This window comes from Convolutriloba macropyga, chromosome 10 (genome assembly GCF_964194025.1).
Source record: "Convolutriloba macropyga chromosome 10, txConMacr16.3, whole genome shotgun sequence".
In the NCBI taxonomy this organism is placed as follows: domain Eukaryota; kingdom Metazoa; phylum Xenacoelomorpha; order Acoela; family Convolutidae; genus Convolutriloba; species Convolutriloba macropyga.
The window spans coordinates 45,809,695-45,832,916 of NC_134477.1; the positions used below are offsets into that span (position 1 = coordinate 45,809,695).

At 35.1% G+C, this 23,222-nt stretch overlaps 1 protein-coding gene across 1 annotated transcript in view; it reads right to left on the reverse strand.

Moving 5' to 3' along the window:
- Positions 1 to 23,222, reverse strand: part of LOC142348160 (uncharacterized) — a 586,343-nt gene that overhangs the window by 440,283 nt on the left and 122,838 nt on the right. The gene's annotated exons all lie outside the window — the stretch shown is intronic.

Sequence of the window (23,222 nt, forward strand, 5' to 3'; positions counted from 1 at the left end):
ATCTGAAGATGCCCAGGAATTCTTTAGTTTAATACAAAGAAAAATCCAATTCTCACTAGGAACAAGAGATCCTGCGGATGCTGGCTTGCAAGCAGCATACGACGCTAGACAAAAAGCGTTGTTTGGTTCAGTAGTAGCTACAAAAATACTACTACTGATGTACTAAATATCCCGTACTAAACGTTTTCGTACTGTCTTCTGTGTAATTTCATACAAAAATACAATAATAAAACAACAAAAACAATTGTTCTATATTATTTATATGTCATATATTAAAGTAAACGTTCAAGATTTAAATATAAATATTAAAGTACGTAACAAAATAGGCAAAGTTTTATATTATTTAACTGATCAGAACAGAAACTTTTTATGCATTTACCATCACTCTTCTAGCGAAACAGAGACTGAAATCTACATAACTTACAAGTGGACCAACCCAAACTTTAATGAACTTTTGTGTGCTCTAAGAAATCAGAACAGTGTGATAGAATTAGCATAAACGTTATCGTCTTGTGTGTGGATGAGCCACCAAAATAAAATTTCCCCATTTGGTTTACAAATCTTAAAAATCATTAAACCCAAATACATCAACGTTTCTCCTGACGATCCGAGTTTACCAGATAGAGTTAAATTACTTATAAAAACAGAATTTGTCACACAAATTAGATTTTCAAAAATAAACAGATTTCACCAATACTCTGTTGAATTTAAACACTCTGAAAGCACTTATCCTTGGTTATTAAATTTTACCGTTGAGCAAACCGATATTTTCTCTTGGGTTGAAATTTTTAGCGCTGATAACGGCAAAAACTTTGAATTTAAAATACAATCAGTAAACGGTCCTAAACAACTAAAATTCATATTACAAAACAAACAATTCAATTTTCTACTTTAGTATTAGCGTTTTATTACTTAATTGTTATAACAAAAATATTTTCTACACTAATTACCCAAACTAAAAATACTGTCGCATAAAATATTCTTTTCGTACACTAAAATAAAACATGGCAGCGAACGTTGTTGCGTACCCCGACATAGCGTTAGAGAAATTTACAGGTTTAGATCCATCTGAAGATGCCCAGGAATTCTTTAGTTTAATACAAAGAAAAATCCAGTTCTCACTAGGAACAAGAGATCCTGCGGATGCTGGCTTGCAAGCAGCATACGACGCTAGACAAAAAGCGTTGTTTGGTTCAGTAGTAGCTACAAAAATACTACTACTGATGTACTAAATATCCCGTACTAAACGTTTTCGTACTGTCTTCTGTGTAATTTCATACAAAAATACAATAATAAAACAACAAAAACAATTGTTCTATATTATTTATATGTCATATATTAAAGTAAACGTTCAAGATTTAAATATAAATATTAAAGTACATAACAAAATAGGCAAAGTTTTATATTATTTAACTGATCAGAACAGAAACTTTTTATGCATTTACCATCACTCTTCTAGCGAAACAGAGACTGAAATCTACATAACTTACAAGTGGACCAACCCAAACTTTAATGAACTTTTGTGTGCTCTAAGAAATCAGAACAGTGTGATAGAATTAGCATAAACGTTATCGTCTTGTGTGTGGATGAGCCACCAAAATAAAATTTCCCCATTTGGTTTACAAATCTTAAAAATCATTAAACCCAAATACATCAACGTTTCTCCTGACGATCCGAGTTTACCAGATAGAGTTAAATTACTTATAAAAACAGAATTTGTCACACAAATTAGATTTTCAAAAATAAACAGATTTCACCAATACTCTGTTGAATTTAAACACTCTGAAAGCACTTATCCTTGGTTATTAAATTTTACCGTTGAGCAAACCGATATTTTCTCTTGGGTTGAAATTTTTAGCGCTGATAACGGCAAAAACTTTGAATTTAAAATACAATCATTAAACGGTCCTAAACAACTAAAATTCATATTACAAAGCAAACGATTCAACTTTCTACTTTAGTATTAGCGTTTTATTACTTAATTGTTATAACAAAAATATTTTCTACACTAATTACCAAAACTAATAATACATTCGTATAAAATATTCTTTTCGTACACTAAAATAAAACATGGCAGCGAACGTTGTTGCGTACCCGGACATAGCGTTAGAGAAATTTACAGGTTTAGATCCATCTGAAGATGCCCAGGAATTCTTTAGTTTAATACAAAGAAAAATCCAATTCTCACTAGGAACAAGAGATCCTGCGGATGCTGGCTTGCAAGCAGCATACGACGCCAGACAAAAAGCGTTGTTTGGTTCGGTTTTGCGTGGGCCCGCAGCCCAATGGTTTGAAACCTTAGCACCAGGTTTAGCATGGAACGAAGTTGGAAATCAGTTCATTGCCCGTTTTACTGATGCAAAAGACAAGTATAGGAAAAGAATTGAAGTCGAGAGTATTAAAAGGCAACCAGATGAATTGAGAAAAAGCTATACACACCGAATAACAAAAGCAGTTGAAAAAGGATGGCCAGATCCAGATTTTAACAACAACCAGCGTAACGCTAAGTGTATGGAGTACTTTGTAAGAGGATTAACGCCACCTGCACTCAAGCAAAAGGCACATCAGCGGTTAATAGAAAAACCAGCTACAACTTGGCAACAATTATAGGATCAAGTAGCAACTAAAGACTTAAGTTTTTCTGTTAGCAGTGAATTCATGGGTACTGCCTCAAGTAGTATCGACAATAAAATAGAAATAGAAGGATTAAAAAACAAACTCACAGAAATTGCAAATCTAATGAAAGATCATAAAATAAACGCCACATACAACAATGACAATCCCAGGTTCAAACAAAACCAGACTAGATTCTGCAAATTTTGCAAACGTTCAGGTCACACAATAGCTTTCTGCTTTAAGTACAAGGACTTTAAAAACGAAAACCGAAACCCACCTCAACAACGAGAAAAGTTCACAGATAATTATAAACGTAGTAGGAGCCATTCACCAGGTCAACAAAATTACAAATCAAACAATTATGACAATCGAAATTCTAGGGACAGACAGAGAAATAGTTATAACCAAAATCAATCCAATTATCAAAACAACTCTAGATCAGACTACCGACATCGATCACCGTAACCATCAAACTCTTCAAACATTTACCGATCATCTTCTTACGATAACCGATCACAGGAACGACAAAATAACCATCGAAACAACTCTTACAGAGATAACAATAAGCGAAATAGTAGGGATAGACAAAGCAACGGTCCTCAAAGATCAGATAATCGATATCGTGATAGGAGTAGAGACGATGACCGGGATAGGACACCTACTAGACAAAACCATAATACTCATTCAAGAGATAACAGTGAAGGCCGAAGCCCTCGAGTTCACTTTACCAGTGAAACTTCCGGAGACTATTACAATAATGAGAATCACAACAACGAGTATTTAATCTAGACAGGTCTCCGTTCATAAACACTACTGATAACAAAGCAAGTTACTCACATATTTATATAAATTTATACCAATCCATCGGAGACAAAAATAAAAATAACGGCTTAGAAACACAGTTTTTATTGGACACAGGAGCATCAAGCTCTATAATTAATTACAACACTTATCTTGAACTATGTAAATTACATCACATTGAGATGAAAGCTTCAAAAAATCATACTTTAGCGGTTAATGGTGAGAAACTAAAACTTCTAGCTCAAATTACTTTCAAAACTTCTTTCGACATTGAAGGAAAGTATTAAGTGGAAGTTACCACATGGGTTTCAGCCAAAGATGGTTGCAAGCCGAATTTGTTGGGAATGGATTTCCTTGAATCTACAGTAAAATCTATTGACCTAACCATTCCAAAAATTGATTTAAAAACTTACCCTGAAGTAGCCGTCACATTATCTAGATACCAAACGAAAAGCTATCCATACATTAGCTCTTACAAAAATGTAACTCTTGACCAGCAACTACCATTAGCACCAAAATCAACTCGAGTAATATCAATTAGACCTCCGAATGAATTCTTCAGAAAGGGTACCTCCTTCGTAATTGGAAGTGAACTGCAAGCTCAAGGGATTTATACTTACAACGTTCAGTGTTTTAGAAAAGAAAAGGAATTACCAATAATGCTAAACAATCCTCAAAACAACAAGGTTGTCATCCAAAAGGGTCCTATTGGGCACACTTTAGAAGACATTGAAATTAGACAAGACCCAGAATTTTCTGTAGTTGACAACGTTGCATTCATAAACCACCTAATGAATAGTGACACTAATTGGGATCAAATATTCCATGTTAGTGAAAAACAAGGTCCAAAAATTTCAAAAATTTAAAATTTCTTTGCGAGCAAAACTCCTGATAAACAAAAGAAAACAGAAAAGCGAAAAAGGCAACAAGATTTTACCAACAACTACGAATTAGAAACAGACTTTAGCGACCTCAAGAATCTTAGGTCACAATTAGAAACAACTGATGAAAATATCAGACCCGTTGAACTTCCCAAAGAAAAACTTAACAGATTTGACAAAACCGATCAAGCGTTTCTCAAAAAATTTGATTTCAGTCAAGCTGACATCAATGACGAAAACTTAGACAAATTATTGAAAACTCTGACAAAAAATAAGGACGTTTATTCTCAACACAAATACGATGTGGGAAAGATAAAGCAAAAATTTCATGTCAAACTTTTACCAAATTCAACTTTAACCAAACAGAGACCTTCCAAAGTACCATTACATTATCAAGAAAAACTAGAAAACCTTTTGGAACAACTGTGTAAAACAGGTATAATCCGGGAAATGGGTAATGATGAAGAAATGGGATCAGAATTTATTAATCCAATCGTAATCCTACCCAAGGGGAACACAGAATAACTGGTTATAGATGCCCGATATTTGAATTCAATAACAGATCTTAGTCGATATTCATGGCCACTAGAGCCAATCGGAAGCCTATTAACTAGACTTAAAGGTAATTTCTTCACAATCAGTGATCTCTGTTCAGCTTATAACCAAGTTCCTTTAACTGAGGAAAGCAAACAACTGGTAAGTTTCGTAATTGGTCCAAAGCAATACACATTTGAACGCGGATTTTATGGTCTAGGCGGTCTACCTAATTTCTTCTGTCGTATAATGACTATCCATTTTGCACCATTAATTAGAAAAAAAACAAGCTATAACCTACATTGATGACACCATCATGCAAGCGCAAGATGAAACCGAAATGTTTGAAATAATTGACAAGTACCATGAACTTTTAAGGAAATCAGGATTGAAAGCTCAACCTGAAAAGACTAAATTTTTCCTTAGGAAAGTACAGTTCTTGGGACACGTAGTAGGTAAAGATGGGATACAACCAGTCAAGAAGCGAGTAGCAGATTTAAAAGCACTCAAGTCGCCCGAAAACAAACGTGACGTTATGAGAGTTCTAGGTTGTTTAGGATTCTACAGCATGTACATCAGAAATTTACATGTTGACTGCAAACCATTCTATTACTTAACCCGCACAGAAACTAAATTTGTTTGGACAACGGAACACGAAAAACTGTTTAACGACATTAAAAACAGAATTAGCGAAGATATATTTTAGCAATACCTGATACTAAACACCCTTTCCACGTGCATGTAGACGCTTCTTCTATAGGAGTAGGCTCAATTCTCGTTCAAGAATTCCCAGAAGGGAAACGAATAGTGTCTTTTAATTCTAGAATTTACACTAAAAAGGAACAAAAAATGAATACAACAGTACGCGAACTTTGCGGTGTAATATCGGCATTACAAACTTATGAGCATTACCTAATTGGTTCTCCCCATCCCGTATATGTGTACACAGACCATAAGCCTTTAATGTATCTATGGGGTAGAAGAGGAACTCTCTCACAGGTTTTTTAGATACCAGTTAGTAATTTCTCAATTCCAGAACTTGAAAATTATTTGGACTGAAGGAAAAAACTTAGCTTTTCCCGACATCCTAAGTCGCAATGTAAAACTTAAAGATCTGGACAAGTATCAACTTAAACACAAAAAGATACCAAAAGACATTAGTTTTTACGACGAGCATGGTAACGAGGAAAAATACTTCATTTTGCGTGATAATGAAAAGGGACCAGCATATGATTTTTTTCCAATCCTAAAACAAAGCATAACGGGTATCGACAAATTCATTTTCAAAAATTACAAAATGGTAAAGCAAAAGTAAGACAATAATTAAAACAGACTTGGCTCAATAAACAATATTTCGGAAGATTTCTCGTATGGTTCATCAATTAACCACTATAGGCGTCACCGCAAACATGAAATAACCCCTGTATCAGAACAGGAGGAAGACGAAACGTCTGATCATTATACAGAAATTGATTACTACCCTGATGAAGGGATAGCCGAACAAAATTTTGACCCAATTTCGGAATTTGAATTGTTCAATGAGAACCAGTCACCGGAATTAGATTTTGACAAACTCTACATTGATCAAACTAATACCACAGACTCGGAGTACAGATTCCCTCTAGAATACGATAAAGTTTTTCTCGTGAAAAATAGCACTTGTATAGACAAAACCGAATTAGCAAAAAAATTTCCCGAAAATACAAAAATACAAGATGCAAGAGAACTCATCGATAAACTGACAATCTTCTCTAAAGAAGTTGATTTAAATACATCGGTAAATTGTCAAGAACAATTAAAAGACCCAGTGATACAACAAATTCGCCAATTAAGGACGAACAATAACAAATATGAAAAGGAATATGAATTCCGACAATGTAAGGCCATAATGTCGTACATTAATAACTTTGAGAAACTGAGTTTTGTAGGTAACATCTTATGTATTCAACAACAAAAAGACGAACCAGATATTGAATACTTAAAAATTTGTGTACCACTGTCATTGTTCTTTAAAGTTTTTCAGCTAGCTCATTGTGAACTGTCAGGTCATGTAGGTTTAGATAAAACACTTGCTAATGTAAAACGATTTTTTATTGGCCCGGAATGTATAAATGGATTGAAAACCTAATTGCTGATTGCCTTGAATGCCAAAAAATAAACAAAATTGGAGAGACATCCACGAGGTAGAAAAAAAACTAACCAATGTTAACTATGAATTAACTTTAGATAGCAACCCGGCCACCAGGAAGGTCGCTCATAGAAATCACCTAGTCGAGTACTACCCAGCTACTGAAATTATACCAGAGTTAACCCTAGAATATGGTATAGATAAAAATAATTGTGACACATTTTATAATAATCTAATGACAAGTCAGATGAATAATTTCAACAGTCCCTTGACTAAATTCTCCTTCCAAAGCCCCACTAGCACCGAATGTTTCCCCGTGGAGAATTTCATACGAAGAGACTCCCCTGTGCAGAACTTCGACCCTGACCGAACTCCTACCAATTTCGATTCTGGATTCAACGAAGCAAGCTCAGGTGGTCGTGACAACCCACCTCCAGTCCAAACACACCTGCCTAGCGGTAGTCGAACAAGAAGTTCAACTCCTTGCCCACAGCACAATTCTAGAATACCTCTAGACCCTAATTTAAGTCCTCTCCGCCCTAATACATCGGAACAAGGACCTTCATTTACAAACTTTAGAAAATAATAATAATAATAGGCGAACTTCTAATCGCTCGGCCAAACCGCCATCACGCTATCAAGCCGGATTTACTTAAATTTGTTTTAGGTAGCAATAAATCCAGTCAACATTTACTGGCAGTGCCTATTACTACAACTCATAGCCTTAATTCCCGACTTGAAGCGCTAAAAAAAGAACAGAATGAAAAGATATCCTTGTTTTGAAAAACTCTATTTTTCTTATTTACTTATAAGTCTTTTCTACTTTTGTACTCTTTCTATAGTTATTAACACTACTGGACCTCCTTTTCAGGATATTAATGACGTATCTAACAAACTTAGGGTCATTCATTATGACTGTTCCAAAATGAAAGAAAATAAAATGTATGCTTTAACACAAGTTTCTCCTTGCAAAATTACACCTGAAAACATTCAGATTGTTGATACACATGTAACACTTTATCAACGGTCTTATCGGACATTTGTTAAAGCTCTTATGTGCAAAGTCACTGCAATGCTCATTCGTTATAATTGTGGTATGTTTTCCCATTCATCAATTGTACACAACGCTCCAATAATAACATACGATATTATTTTTTCACCCGAACAATGCCTAAATGCTAATAAAACGGGAAAAATTACTGTTACCGAATTTGACGATGCTGACATGGAAATTGACATAAAACATGGAATAAAAACTGTGTCCTATAAAAACCGGGCAGTTGATCTTGAACGTGATTCATCAAAATCTTGTGATAATCGTGGTCAAATTAAACACTTCTCTTTTGAAACCCTGATGCAAGAAACTGTACTCGATATTGATCTTAATGACAGAACTGTCTATAACAGTCAAGGACTAAAACTTCCTTGTGCCCTCTCAGAAGGAGGTTGTCACTCGACATCACTCGAGCCCTTTGCATACATTTGGGAGGCACCGGAAAATTGTATTGTTACTAAAAGAATTTCACAAAACGCAAAAATGCTAAAACATGAAAACGAACTTGGTAACGTACAGTATTTCATAGTGAGTGATGAAAAACCGGAGACGCCCTATGAAGGACCAGGAACGTATTCTCCTGCTGAAATGGACATAAAAATTAGAGTAATTGATGAAAAAGAAAAGGTGTGTGGAAGACCAGAATTTATTTACAGAACAAATTTAGATTCTTTATATGTTTCTTATGAAGGTGGATTTAATATGAAGACCGGCAAACCTTATAGAACAAAAACTCAACAATTTTTTCATAAACTTTGTGTTGAACCTGACAATAGCCTAAGTTTAAATGGGTTTAATAGGAAGCCTTCAGATGAACAGATCCGAAAATCCGACAATGGTTTTGTTGCATGGGAACACTTAGACAAAGACAAGTTAGACTATGATCTTAACCTTGCGGTAAAAATGGATTTTGTCATATATCATTATTACATGCAAATAAAACAAGCATGGAAAGGGTTGGTCATAGAGCAATGCGAACTTGATCGAAATCAGAAACAAATGATACTTATGCAGGCTATCCAAAAAAATTGTTTAGCTGGATACATGTTAACCGGCAACCGCTCGATGTTCTTAGACACAGATGGTAGCATAGGTTGGCTGTACTACTGTCCAAAACGAAACTCACCACTTCAGGTTCTTGAGCAGTGTTATGATAGAATTCCTATTCATTATGATGGTAGGACAATGTTCGTCGACCCAATTACTCGACAAACCTACCCATTTGCAAACGAAGTAGATTGTGTTGGAGGCTATAAAAATGCCGACCAATTAGATATTGATAATGAAAATTCATGGTACCATTTGATGCCAGCACCTGTTCCTTTACAACCGCCAAAAATATTCTCTTCAAGAGTTATTAGTTCTATTCCAAAATTTACCGGTTACGAATCGCAACGTGCCGGAATTTACACACCAAATCAGCTTAAATCGTTTTGGGACAATATCTTGCATTCGGAAGCTTCAAAATCTGTTTTGACAAAAATTTCAAGAGAAGTTCTAGAAGGAAGAAGCATAGACTTTTCTCAAAAAGGTATCTATGCGTTAGCAATCGGAATTAACAGACAAATTTATCTAGATTCTCTTCTTTCACCTACATTTTTTACAGACCAGTTCAAAGGCACTTTTGGAATCATCACTTTTTATCTGGAAAAAATTGGAGTTTATTTTGCTTGTTTCTTGTGCATAAAATTCTTAACTGATGTAATCGTAACAATCATAAGAGCGTTCGAAATCCACAAAATATCCAACAAAAGAATGGGTTTTTGGAAAATTCTATGAGGAGCAACATATAATCTTTGTATCTTATCGTTCTTTACACCAGTATTCTCTAACGAAACCAAACCGTCGGCCCCACAGAACAACAATCATTTTTTACCGCTTAGTAATTATCAACCTTACAGCACAATAGAAAAAACTTACAAATGCGTTGAAGATCAACCAAGAGAAAATAAAATTGATGAGCATTGTCATACAGAAAATAATAAAGCAGAATACCCAAGTCTGGCGTCACATCAACCACAACCACAAAATGATGCAACCATTCGAAGTGTGGTGACACCTCCTTAAAGCTGTGACTATAAATCATCCTTTTTATAAAAAAATAATTTGTCTAAAAAATAATAAAAATTATTTGTATTAGACTCTGTAAGTTAGTTAATATCTTGTTTAGATACACCTCAAGGATGCTATGTTATGCAGCTCAAATTCATAAAACAGCCTAACGCTTTATTCATTCGATTTGGACAATACACCGGACAAATATTATCATCAAGTATTTCCGCTGTGAAAACTACTGTAACTATTAGAGTTGCATCTTTCTACTTTAGTGACATTATTGATCTGGATGTACCGCATTCAAATTTCCAATACTTCTCATTGTTAAGAGCCCTTATTGATAACACAATTACTTTTGTAAACATTGGAATCGAATACGAAATTGTTTTAAAGCACCTGAAGAAAAATATTACTAGATTTTGAATTCTCTTGTAAGTTCAACATTGAGAGACATGTATGGATTTCTTTCTTATAGTCCAGTTTCAACTATGTAATCCCAACTATGTTTATCTAGCTATTGCCTGCACTCTTCCCCTACTCCGATTTTGCTACAGTGAATCCGATTGATATATTATCTATAAATATCAATCGTTGTCAATAATCCTGTTTTTAGAAATAATTGACACTCCTTTTTATCCTTTTTTTAAAATCTATTTTAATACCTAATTTGAAATGAAGAACGCTAAGTTAATTAACAACTAAAACGCTTCCATTGATGTACTTTTTGTTTCAAGATAGACTTGTTACAATTTATCAAATAAAGAAAACCTTTGAAGAAAAACACGGAGACATTTTCCCTCAAATTGTTATAAATTTTGAGTTTTGGGACACTTGGGAAAACGATACTGCGATTTTAACCCCTCATTCGTTGTATTGGAATTATTTCGTGTATTTAGCACAATTCGACACTAATAGTTTGCCAAATGAGCTAGATCAGCAACATGATTCATTTAACTAATAGAAACTTACAAATCAGAATCGGAAACCAAAATTTTGAGCTGTTAGCCGTATACTATGTTTCCGCTATAAGTATAATGACTTTCGCAAAAAAACCCATGACAAATATTTACAGACTTTTAACTATTTTCATTACTCATCCTCAGTTCGCCGATTTCACCATTTTTCTAGCATTCAAAGAGAACTCGGTATTTCAAGTACAACATCCAATCTGCATTGCTTAGGTATCATTCTAAACTATGATATTTGCAGTTAACAATAAATTTGTAGAATTACAAAAATTCAACGATCTTTTGATGCATACCCAACTCCTGTACCTACTATGCTAGTAACGCTCAAAGAAATCCAAAGTGAAAAAATTTGTTTAATAAGTATTAATCCTCTCTGAGTTCACTGGAAATTCTTCCTATTTATTCTAGAAAATCCAAACTGTGTACCTCACAATATTTATTTTGATTACCCAAAAACTGATTCTTGCCAAAACGATTCAATCCTTAAAGAGTTGGAAACTATTAACAATTAAAAGCAGCAATGATATTCTCATACCAAAACTGCCTTATACAAGTACAATTTTTCGAAAAATCATTTGTCATGACAAAAAGCAACAGAGTAATCCCATAACTAATACTCCATTTTGAATATTTAAACACTTGGACTGATGGAACCATTACCTTAACACCATCTTCCCCCTATTGGACATTCTTTATAAATATATCCCAAGCTTTAAATGGTTCTAAAATCCCTTTTAATTTAGAGCTTCTATAATGCTGTTCCACTTTGGTGAGCGCCTAGTCAAAGTAGAGTCCCTCGAGAGATCTTTCATTGAAACTTCCACAGCAGAGATTAAACCCTGTATAATTATACACTATACTGACTACGAGCGTGGATGTGAGGGTTCTACTCGAGTCACCATGGGAATGATGCACTGGGAATTCTTTCTTGCACTCATTGATATCGAAGAGCATTTCCCAGTCAACTTGGGCGCTCTTCAGTAAAGTAATTTGTTTCACATAACTTTCTCTCCCCAAAAAAAATTTTTTTCCCTGCTCATTATTTCCTTTTTTTTTCTAATCAATTTGTCCCTTTTCCCTCATTTCTTTCCAAATTGTAAAAAATAAAATGATTTTGTTCATTGGTAAGGAAAAAGTTAAAATTGTTAAAGCAGAAAGATGGAATTTCTTTTTTGCTATGGCAGATCTAAATGTAACTATCCCCAACGAACTTGAACACCATGGATTAGAAGTCGCATACCCAGATCTCTCTGATTTATCCATATAATGGGAAACATTTTGAAAATATTATCTGAGCAACCACAAATTGACTCAACCCCAAAAATCGAATGTCCTATTTGTTACCTCCCTTGTCGTCAATTTAAAAAATTGCACAAAAACCCAAACGGTCAATCCCCCCATTTTGCTTGCATTCCCTGTAGAAATGAATTATTTAAATATTGGAACCAACCTAAATGCCCCATTTGCGTAACTCCCATTTATACAATCAGTCGTTGCCATTATTTCCAGTGTGATTCTTGTCAAGAAATCAAAAAGTTATCCAATTGCCACAGCCACTTCAAAAGCCTACACCCTAAAAAATCAATTTGTTTGCAGTGTATGACTTTCACAACTACTAAATGCCCTTTATGCAAACAAACAATTGACCCAAACAACCCGTGGTAAAATCCTCAATTCAAAACTACGTTCACAACCTATCCAAAATGTTTATCCCCACATTACTTGATTTTTTATTAATGGCCCTTATGATTATTGCAGCAGCCTTCTCCTTCGTTTTAACCGTTTTCCTCGTAGTTGTAAGTATTCCTTTCAACTTTTTGATGTTCATTATTATATTAGTAATAGACCAAACAATAAAATCCCAAAATAATCAACAACCAAATCCTCCAACCGTGCCAGTCCCATAATTCCTTCGAAAAACAATCTTTCAAAAATGAATACAATTGACAAAGAAACCAATACTATAGAACCCAAACCGGTCTCATTAATTTGTTTATGCTGCAGACGTGAACCAATTGTTTTCAAGAAATTACACGAGAACCCCCTGACGAACTACCCCACGTAATGTGTCTGCTCTGTTACCAATATGTTATAAAAGATATGGGCTATGATTTTTGTCCTAAATGCTCTAAATTTAATGTTATCTTCTCAATCTTTAACTGGTTTCAATGTGATATTTGCAAACAAAAAAGATTTCAAAATTCTGTTGCAAAAACGTTTCATCACAGTGATCATGAACCCGTCAACTTTTGTAAATTTTGCGTAGAAGATTATAAATTATGCCCTCGGTGCGAAAAAACAATCACAATCTAAAATGCGTCCAAGAACATCCAAAATTTTACTTCTTTCCCTAGTTTTATTTTTAATCCAATCGATATCCCTAATTCAACTCAGTTTTTACCAGGAGCAAGTCACCTCCTTCACCCTAGTTCTACACTACTCATTGAATTGACAAAATGCAACCCATAACATTGTTTATTCTTCTATTTGTTCTCTTATGCGCATTAGCAATATCCCTTTTTATTAATCACTTACCTCCTTTCCGAAATTCGCCAAATTTTATCCAGCTACGGAAAATGACCAATCTAGACCTATCCACAAAAATATTTATTCTAATCCTAATTACCTTGCTTGCAATATCGTTCCTTATTAATCTCATCCTACTGCAGTTTCTCAGAGGTTTTCCTGTTTTTGTATAAGGAAAATAAAAGAACAGTCACTCGATGGGTCTTTCACAATCCCTATTCGACGGTTTCCGTAGGTTCTATCCCCATAAGGACATTATCTGCCCCATATGTTCACGAAAAACCGTTATTGTAGAAAAACTACATAAGCAATTTCCCAGAGAAAATCCTCACTATGTATGTATTCCTTGCAGAAAGGCACTTTTAAAAGATACCCAAACCCTTAATGTCCCATCTGTCTTCGACCTTGTCTTCCCGTCCTGATCACATCCTACTTCCGATGCAATTTATGCAAAAAAATGAAAACAGAAATAGGAGTAACAAAACACCCACATTTTTTCCAACATGACGAACACCGATTCTGTCGGGTGTGCATAAATAAGCAAAAAAAATGTCCCATTTGCAAAAGTTTTTTAGACGACGTTGTCTAATAAACCAAAAACAACTCAAGTCCAAACGATCTTTTTTTCCTTTTAACTTTTCCTCGGGAAGGGGTTACCTCAGCTTTCTCCAGCCTGCCCCCTGGCTTTTGAACCTAAATAATTCAGAACACTAACACGATAACTGAAAATTCCAAAAATGACCCGAAAAATTTCTTTCTTTCAACTCAGCAAGGTTGTCTCCGCAGCTGCACGGGTCGTTGCAGCCGTGTTAGTGTGACGCACGCCCCAAGCCTCACACCTCCGGGCAGCGGAGAAAGACGTACTTGTGCCAGCGCTGCCCGCCTGGCATAAGTATAAAAATTTTTTTATTATTGCCCCCCTCCCTTTATTAAAGTTAACTTTGCATTTAGCAAAACAAAAACTTTTCTACCAAACTTTAATAACAAATGCATTTAGCATTATAATTTTTAAGTAAAGCAGTTAGCAACAAAACGTTACAAAAACATTTTTTACAATAGAAAACTTTTTTATATTAGCAATACAATTGCAAACTTGAAAAGAAGCCATAATGTGTGAAATTGATGACACAGGCTAACCAAAATCAAAACATTTTAGATCATCCACAAGGAAACACTTACAATGACTACCAGACCCACACTCGCAAGCGTAGTAATCCCCAGTCAACAGCAACAAGTGACAACACAACAAGAACAAACACAAACCCATTCTTCTCAGCCTCCTATTTTCTCAAAGCCTCCTTTTAAACCCCAGAACACAACAAGTTACTACAACTATTGCATCTCCATCAACTTCCAGTCAATATGATCCCGAAAACAACTGGCAAGTTAGCAGAAAGAGACAATTCCCAACCCAACAAATTAGCAATCACAAAAACAAAATTATTAAGATGAACAACATTGAAGATCTCGTTCCCGACGCTATCAGGAAAATACCCTCAGAATGTTTGAAACTGCAGAAACCGCGAGAGGAGAACATGAATAAAGAAAACCCGAGATACGTTAACACCCTCCTCTATTTCCTGAAACCAAACTACAACAAATTTGAGGTTGCTAATAAAATAAACATCATCCAGTCAAATGGACATCAACAGATACTAGTCAACAGCGAAAAGCTTCCAGTTCTGAAAACCTTCTCGCTTCCCGCAGAAAACAACAAATGGAGAATCAAAAATCGCGACCCTAAGAAGGGCACTTATACCCTTAAGAAAAATATGCTCGGCGCATATATTGAAGTCCCCTACGATGCCATTTCCGCTTTTCCTGTCGAGATGCCAGAACTATCAAATATCAACACCAGTAGTTTAATAGAGGAAAACACCACATTTGGGCAGGAACTATTTCAAAAGGAAACAGAGTTGCAAGAATTGCAACTGAAGTTCGAACAACTAAAATTGTAGTCACAGAAACCACCTGAGGAGAAGCAACTACCTAACGACTATTGGCGGCGCCAATATGTCGTTGCCCATCAACTCCAAAAAACCAGCGAATCGAATGCACAAACTATGTTAAAAACGTTTTCCTTGAAACATCTAGAAATAACAAACGCCACCAAAAAACTTGGAGAAAAGAATCTGGAGCTAGGAAAGAAAATAACACAATTAATGAAAGAGGGTTAAAGGAGGGTTAAAAAGCACAAAAAGCGACAGTCAATGGATAAGGACGAACCAACTGAGGACGATATACGAGAGGTTCTTTTGATCGAAGACGATGGTAACAGTCCGATGCCAAGCCCAGTCATTATACCACCAGAATTTTTAAACTAATATAGCACAACATTATCGCCCTTTGCGATTAATTTTATAGCATAACATTATCGCCCTTTGTGATTAATTTTATAAACTGTCTGAACTTGTAGTAACTCATTCATATGTCCCAAGCGCAATAAAATCATATACGATGCAGTATATTTCTTTCTTTTAATCATTTTCTTTTCTATCTTAAAATCGGGGTGAGCTGTAGTATTACGAGAGCCGTTACAAATGAACGGATAATTAATCCCGCATTAGAGCGAACGTATTTAGGCGCTAATTAACCATTCTTTCGCCGCGCGCTAAACAAACTAACGCTTATTAAGACTACCAGTACACAAGTATTTTAACAACTCAGTTCGACCTATTTAAACAACACAACTTTAGGCCTGGATCTCGCTTATATCCAGGACAGAAAATGTACGTTGTTGAACGTAGGCGGATTGTAAAACCACAGTTTCTTTTGATTTAAATTACTTCTGCTTTTGACAGTTGCAATGCAGATCTTTCCCCCCAAGTTCAATAAAGATGAAGCAGATTGCTTCAGGGGAAAAGACAGTAGAGTCTCATAAAAAGCCCCCAAGAAAACCATAATTGTTGCGGTTTTAGAAGAGTGGAAAAGCAGAAAACAGGCGCCTACGAAATCAATAATTGATGCTTTCAGCTTTTTAGATTTTTACTATTTTTTGGAGTTTCAATAATTTTTCCGTGAGATAAAAAAGAGTTAATTCTCTTGCCTTCTCGGCCAATAGGAAAATTAAGAAGCACCTCACTATGAACGTGAGTTTGTGATTCGCTCCCTATCGGCCCAAACGGAGCTGAGAGGAATTAATTGTTTCTCTCAGCGAAGTGGGACGGAATAAAATTAGAGAGACAAATAACAGAGCCAACGACCAGCAGCAGACAACTGCTTCATTTTTCCTACAAAATAAATTTCAAAATTCAAACAGAGAAGAAATTAAATAAAAGACTTCTAACTTAGAAGAACATTTTCTAATTTTCAAACAGAACATTCTTACGAGAAACCGACTTGAAGAAGTTTCAACGACGCACTCACTTAACAACAACACAATCAAGTAACAGCTCAACCCGGTTAAATACTACTCAGTGTAAGCTTGTTTATTTAATCTATCTATTTAATTAATTGAACTTTTCAGCCCCCCAACAATTTTAAATTGAGACTTATAGCACAGACAGGTCTTAGGCATATATCTTTGCCTTTGATTTGTTATATCTTTTGTCAAGTTTGACTGGCATACATAAAGAGATCCCGTATTGTGTGATCTGTAGCAGCCCAGCCAAATTTTATAAAAACAAAATAATTTTAAAGAGACTCTGGAGGGCACAGAATTTTAAAAACTTCAAATTGGTGACACTTTTTGCTTTTCGCTCTAAAAAGTATTGTCTTAGTACTTTTTCACCGAGAGAACAAACATCCACAGCGGCTAGGTTTTTGACAAATTTGGAAAAATCGACTTGCGTTTTAGTTGGAAGCAGCAAAAATACGGTAAAATAGACAGACTATTACAGCAGTTGTTTTGTTTTTTGTCTACTACAGAATAACAAGACCACAAAACATTGAAGCCCAAAAATTGAGTCTTTCTCTTTATGACACCCCAGCTTCCTGGCCATATAAAATATAGCCACATTTCCAATTACCGTGGACATACAATAGTTGGGGTTATATTTTCGTTGGGTGGGCTATGATTGGAAAGAGTTAGGGTGGAAAAACAACTCGACCATGTCGCTAATAAAGGCTTTGCTCCTCTTGGCCCTATATCATAATTTTAACTAACAAATTAACTCTTGTCACCAATTCATATATGAACAATATTAACCATTTTGCCAAGATTCATAAATTAGCATAATACGAAAGAATTCTTGTGATTAGTCAAGCTCGGAAATGATAGCTGACAGACACACACTCATTCAAAAGATGTTTTTGACGTCTATTTCATGAAATTTGTCTACATATAATCTAGTATTTGCAATTTTCATAGTAAACTGGCTTCAAAAATGCAGAGTTTTGAATAATATATACAATGAAATTGCCGATCGCATTTTTCCTTTACTTCGATGGCCGTTCTGCAAAGCTAATTAAGGGTTCTTTTGCCTTCAATCACATAGTTGAGATGTATTTCAAGGGATGAGACTATTAAGGAGAAAAAATTTCATGATTTGCAAAGAAGGCAGAGAGAGAACAACCTAGTGTAAATTGTGCATAAGATGAGTTTGACAGAACTTGACAAGAAGCTTTACTCTTCGAGAGTATATTTGGCCAGGAGGATGTAGCCTTGAGTAACAAGACAGCAAGACAGAATAATCAATTGGGCTCTAAGAGATACCCAAGTTCATGAGCGAAAGGCCAATTGGTGTAATGGTTAGCACACTAGACTTGGCAGTAATATACTTTTATTCAGATAAACTGCCGCTCCGTTTTTTACAGGAGTCGCACCTGCTTCCCCTAAAACTAACGAAGGCTTTATCATTAAATTTGTTATTATTGGTCTGATAATATGATTGTCGTATGACAACCAGTCTCATTAAAAATCAATCCGAAAACGCTTTGTTCTCAACGCAGTCATTTCTCTCGTTCATGTCTTTTGCTTCGTTTTGGATTGCAGCATCAATCTGTTCCCTCTTAAACCCAAATTCGTTTCCTTCTTTTAAGCTCTCCGGAAGTTTTTCGTTTCTAGTTTCGGGCAGAAACAAAACGGGAATAATTGTCCCAACTGAGATAACTGCCAAAATCAGAAGAGGTAAGGATTCCCAATAAACGTCTAGGGTTTCTATAAATGGGACAAGCATGCTAGTTACCCGTGAGACAAAGGAGAATAAACCCAGAACTGACGTTCGTATTGTCGTCGGCATCATTTCTGCGGGCCACAAAAATGCCAGAAAACCCACAATTTCTAAGCAAACTCGGGCAAAAAGAGTCGACGGAAGAATTATTATCCTCAATGAACTTGGAAATATAATGCATAGCAAAAAACATAAACTCAAGCAAACAAATGACATAAGTGAAACTATTTTCCGGCCAGCACGATTTATGACGAGGAAACCTAAGACAGCTCCAGCTACTGCACCTACGCCTTGCAAAATTGTGAACAAATGTATCTGTTGGCCGAATAACTGGGCACCAAATAATACGCCGAAGTACATCAAATAGGTTGACACCCAATAAATTATTGACATACCAATTCGGAAAAGTAATCGGGGGTATCTGTAAACTCTCATTAGAGATTCGCTTTCAGAAGTCGTGTTGATATCTTTGCGAGATTCTTCATTCAACGAACATGGACAACAGACACTTTTCAAATCTGAATTAATATTTTTCAGAAAATTTTGGTTTGGTTTAGAATCTTGCGTGAGCGTCGAAAACAATTCTTCATAATTTTCGTCCTCGATTTTTTGGTTTCTGAACAATCCTTCAAACTTGACAGCGTTCAACCAAACATTGCGAATTTCAAGGTAACGTTTCTGCGACCATAACCATCGTGGACTTTCGTCCATAAACAACGTAATGCCGAAAGAAATCAACTGGAATAATGAAATTGCCAAAAGCAAATGCCGCCAATCAGCCAAAACCAGTGCTATTAGACCACAAGCAATATACCCCGTACACAAAGCCACTGCAAGACTGGCCGAGACTTTGGCTCTTAGTTTTATTGTTCCAATTTCAGTGGTATACGCATAAGCAGCTATCCAGATAGTTCCGATAAAGCCGCTAATAATTGTATAAGAAACAACGTGAAGAAAATAGGAATTGGTGAGAGCCATTGTGGCACTTAATCCTGCAGTTGCAATATTGGAGAGACGAATGACCTTGACCCGCCCAATACGATCACCTAAATGACCGCCGAAAAGGGATCCAAGTCCAAGACCAATGAAGTAAACACTGGCGTGGATTTTCATGAATATTTCGTCATCACAAATCAGTTGGTACGATTCTTGAATTGAAGATGATACATCTAATTCAGAGTAATTGAAGGCCCATCCGGTGCAGCTTGAAGCACAATTGTCATCCTGAAAATTAAACAAAAAATCTACTGATAAAGACTTGAATTGTCTTAGGTTATGTGATTGCCTGTCCATAACTAAGTTTACGCGGATCTTTCCCATTATAGCCCCCCCCCCATGAAATTATAGCCCCCCATTATGGTATATTTACCATGATGAGGGGGGGGGGGTATATGTTATCTGACCACTACGCTGGGGGGGGGGCTATAATGGGAAAGACCCGTTTGCGCGTCCATTGAATTAGTCTCGAATTTTAGTGGACACAACAAGATGAGAAAATGGGGACACAAGTTAGGAAAAATGTATTTTTGAGCAAATGGTAGGAATGTTCGAGAGTTTTGATTTTTATGTTGTAAGATCTTAGAAACTTATTACAACGTTTACTTTTATTTTGTATGTGAAGAAACATTGCCAGGTCTCACGTGACAAATTATTTTCGTCAGGCCCTAGGCTGTGAAATTTATAACTAATCAGATTTTACATGGTAAAGTATCTTCCTTGTAGAGAAGACTTATCATGTAGGCTCGCAAATCTCGCAAGATTAGGTGAAGTTTAAACCCAGTTTAGGGAATTCGATTTGGTTTTGCTTTGTTTGAATGCAGAATGAACTTCGAATTACGCTACATATATACTCGATGGACGCGTTTTCATTTGCCCCTGTTGTTCCGCGTGCAGTATGCTGAAGATTCAACTTCAAGAATTCAAAATTTACTGAAAAATTGAAACAGGGAACCCAATACAGTTCAATTTGACTTTGTTCATTGTTCCGACCCCCACTTTAGTGGGGAGGAGGAACTATATACTCAACTGGGTTTTTTTTTGTTCAGCCAATTTTGGCCGATCGATATATTCATCGTAGAGAATTGTGAGTGGTATCATTGAAAAGCCCGTCCAGCGTAGAATACGGAATTAAAAAGATTTTTTCGATTTTCGTTTTTTACAGGGAGTTATCGAGGTTTAAAGTTTTGAGAACATTCGACTGATTTTGTTCACGTTTTCAGTAATTTTTGCTAAAATTTTGCACAATTTCGCTAATATAGTTCAAAATAAGTTGAAATTTTTATTGGCATAGTGTTGTTGTTACCTTTAGAAATAGAAGAGCATTGCTGAATTGTTTGATTGACTGTTTTTTTTGGCTAAAATTTTTGCTAAAATCAAAAATGGCACAAAATATGCTTTTTTGCTCCACTTCGTTAAAGTTTGCCAGACTTAGTGACCTAGAAACCTTAAAACAGACTCCCTAATCTCAAAAATAGCGCTAGTTGCAATTAGTTGCCGTATGAAAGTCTTCTGGAATTAAAACTTTGCCGTTTTTTGCAGATTTGTCTCGATAATTATACAAAAAGCATTGTTCTTTTTATTGGTATTTGAAAAATTCAACGCAACAATTTGTCTAATTCACAAACACGCGACAATATCAGGGTTTGCTTGGCACGCGACAAAATCTGGGAGAGTTTTGACAATATCATGGATTCTTAGAATCAGAGGTTTTTTGGTTTTTATTTTGGTGCTGCCGTTTTCAAAATATTTTGCTTTTTTTTTAATGTTAATTACTGACATTTTTTTATTCGCGGCTCTGTTAATGATAGCTCCAATTTACGTAAATTTGACGCCAAAAGTAGATATAGTTTGTTTTCAGAAAACCAAAGGGTTTTTATGGCTTTGAGGAAGAATTTTATTAAAAATTAACTGAATTCTTGTCTTTTGCCTTCAATTGTTATTCTTTTGTCAGTCTGAATTTTAAGTTCAGCCACTCAAAGATCTAAATTTCTTCCTCAAAAGGTAAAAGTGGACACTTTCTATTCATTCGGTTGTTACCTAATGTCTCTTAAGTTATTGAATGTATTTGTTTTAGGGAAATTTCTGTGAATTTTGTGCATAGTTTCACATTTTCGCTGTTGTTTTTGTTTCTTTTGTAAATTGTAACATTATTTAACAATCTAATTGAAAACAACTTTACATTTTTTGTAACTGAACATCTTTTTGTTTACATAACATATGGTTTGGAGGGCTGCGATACCGTTCTTTTGCAGAAATTGATAGAGTTTTTTTTATTTTTGCTCTTTATTTGTTGTTAATTTTTGTTGTTATATGCCAAATATTGTGTAATTAAACTTCTCAGTGGCCCACTATAGATTAAAAAACGAAATTAATAACTGATACCGGTAAATAGCTAATGGTTCCTTAGACTTTCGATTTAAATTTCTAAAAAAAGAGTAATAGTATTCTTCAACTTATCCCTTTTTGTTCTGGTTTGCGTTTTTTTCGTATTATACGATGTTGTATCATTTTCGTAAATTAGCATCATTATTTAGAGTTCTTTTTTATGTTTTGTTGAATCAAACAATATTATTTCTGTTGTTTAAACGTTTTAAATGATATCTGCAAGTCTGAGACAATTTGTTTTAGAAGAATTTTGTAAAGTTTAGATACTTTTCAGTTTTTGTGGTTCTTTTTGTGATAGTCGTTTTACAACAAAACGTTATGGTGATCAAAGGAGACGCAAATGAAGATGTCATATTCTCGCGGTTAATATCTTATAATTTTAATGGCTTAAAAACTGTGGTTTCTCAAATTTGTTTGTGAAAATTGTTAGTTCCGCTTGTATTTAATGTTAATTTCTAGTCTTATGATTTAGTCTCATTAATAACAATCGCAATTATTTTCCAAGTAGTTGCAAGACAAACAGTCTACTCTTTTAGTAGAAAGCTTTTGTGGGCTACGAATTTTGAAAATATTTGTTTTTAATAAAAAAAAGAGATAGATTTTCGAGATTTGCCAATTTTATTTCTGTTAAATTGTAGCTAGGCATCTCTATATACAATACACATCATTTATCTATTGACATACAAATTTCTCTTCATAAGGGTTTTATTTTCCTCAAATGGTCTTTATTCTTGGAACAACCAGTTTTCATAAAACCAATTTTCGTGATTTTTGCATACTTGCCCTTTTTTTGTAGGTTTTTGTTCTGTTTTCACAGTAGCACAATAATGAGCGTCATTTGATTTACAATTTTGTTGGCTTTAAAAAAGGCAAACGAAGATTTTCATTGTTTTTAGTGATCAGCTTAATATTTAATCGATTGGGGGGACATCGTTTTCGTGCATAATTTTTCGTATAAAATTTTAGTTTTTGCCTGTACTTGTCGTTTTTTTGTAGTCGTATGACATATCCTGGATAATGAAAGGCCTCAGTCGCTCTCTATAGTTTTAATAAACTTTGACCCTTTTCCTTATTTCTAGTCGACTTGTTGCCAGGTCGCATTGAGGAAAAGTCCCATTTTTTGTTCCAAAAAACTGCCGGTTAATCTTCCGAGTATAAATTTTA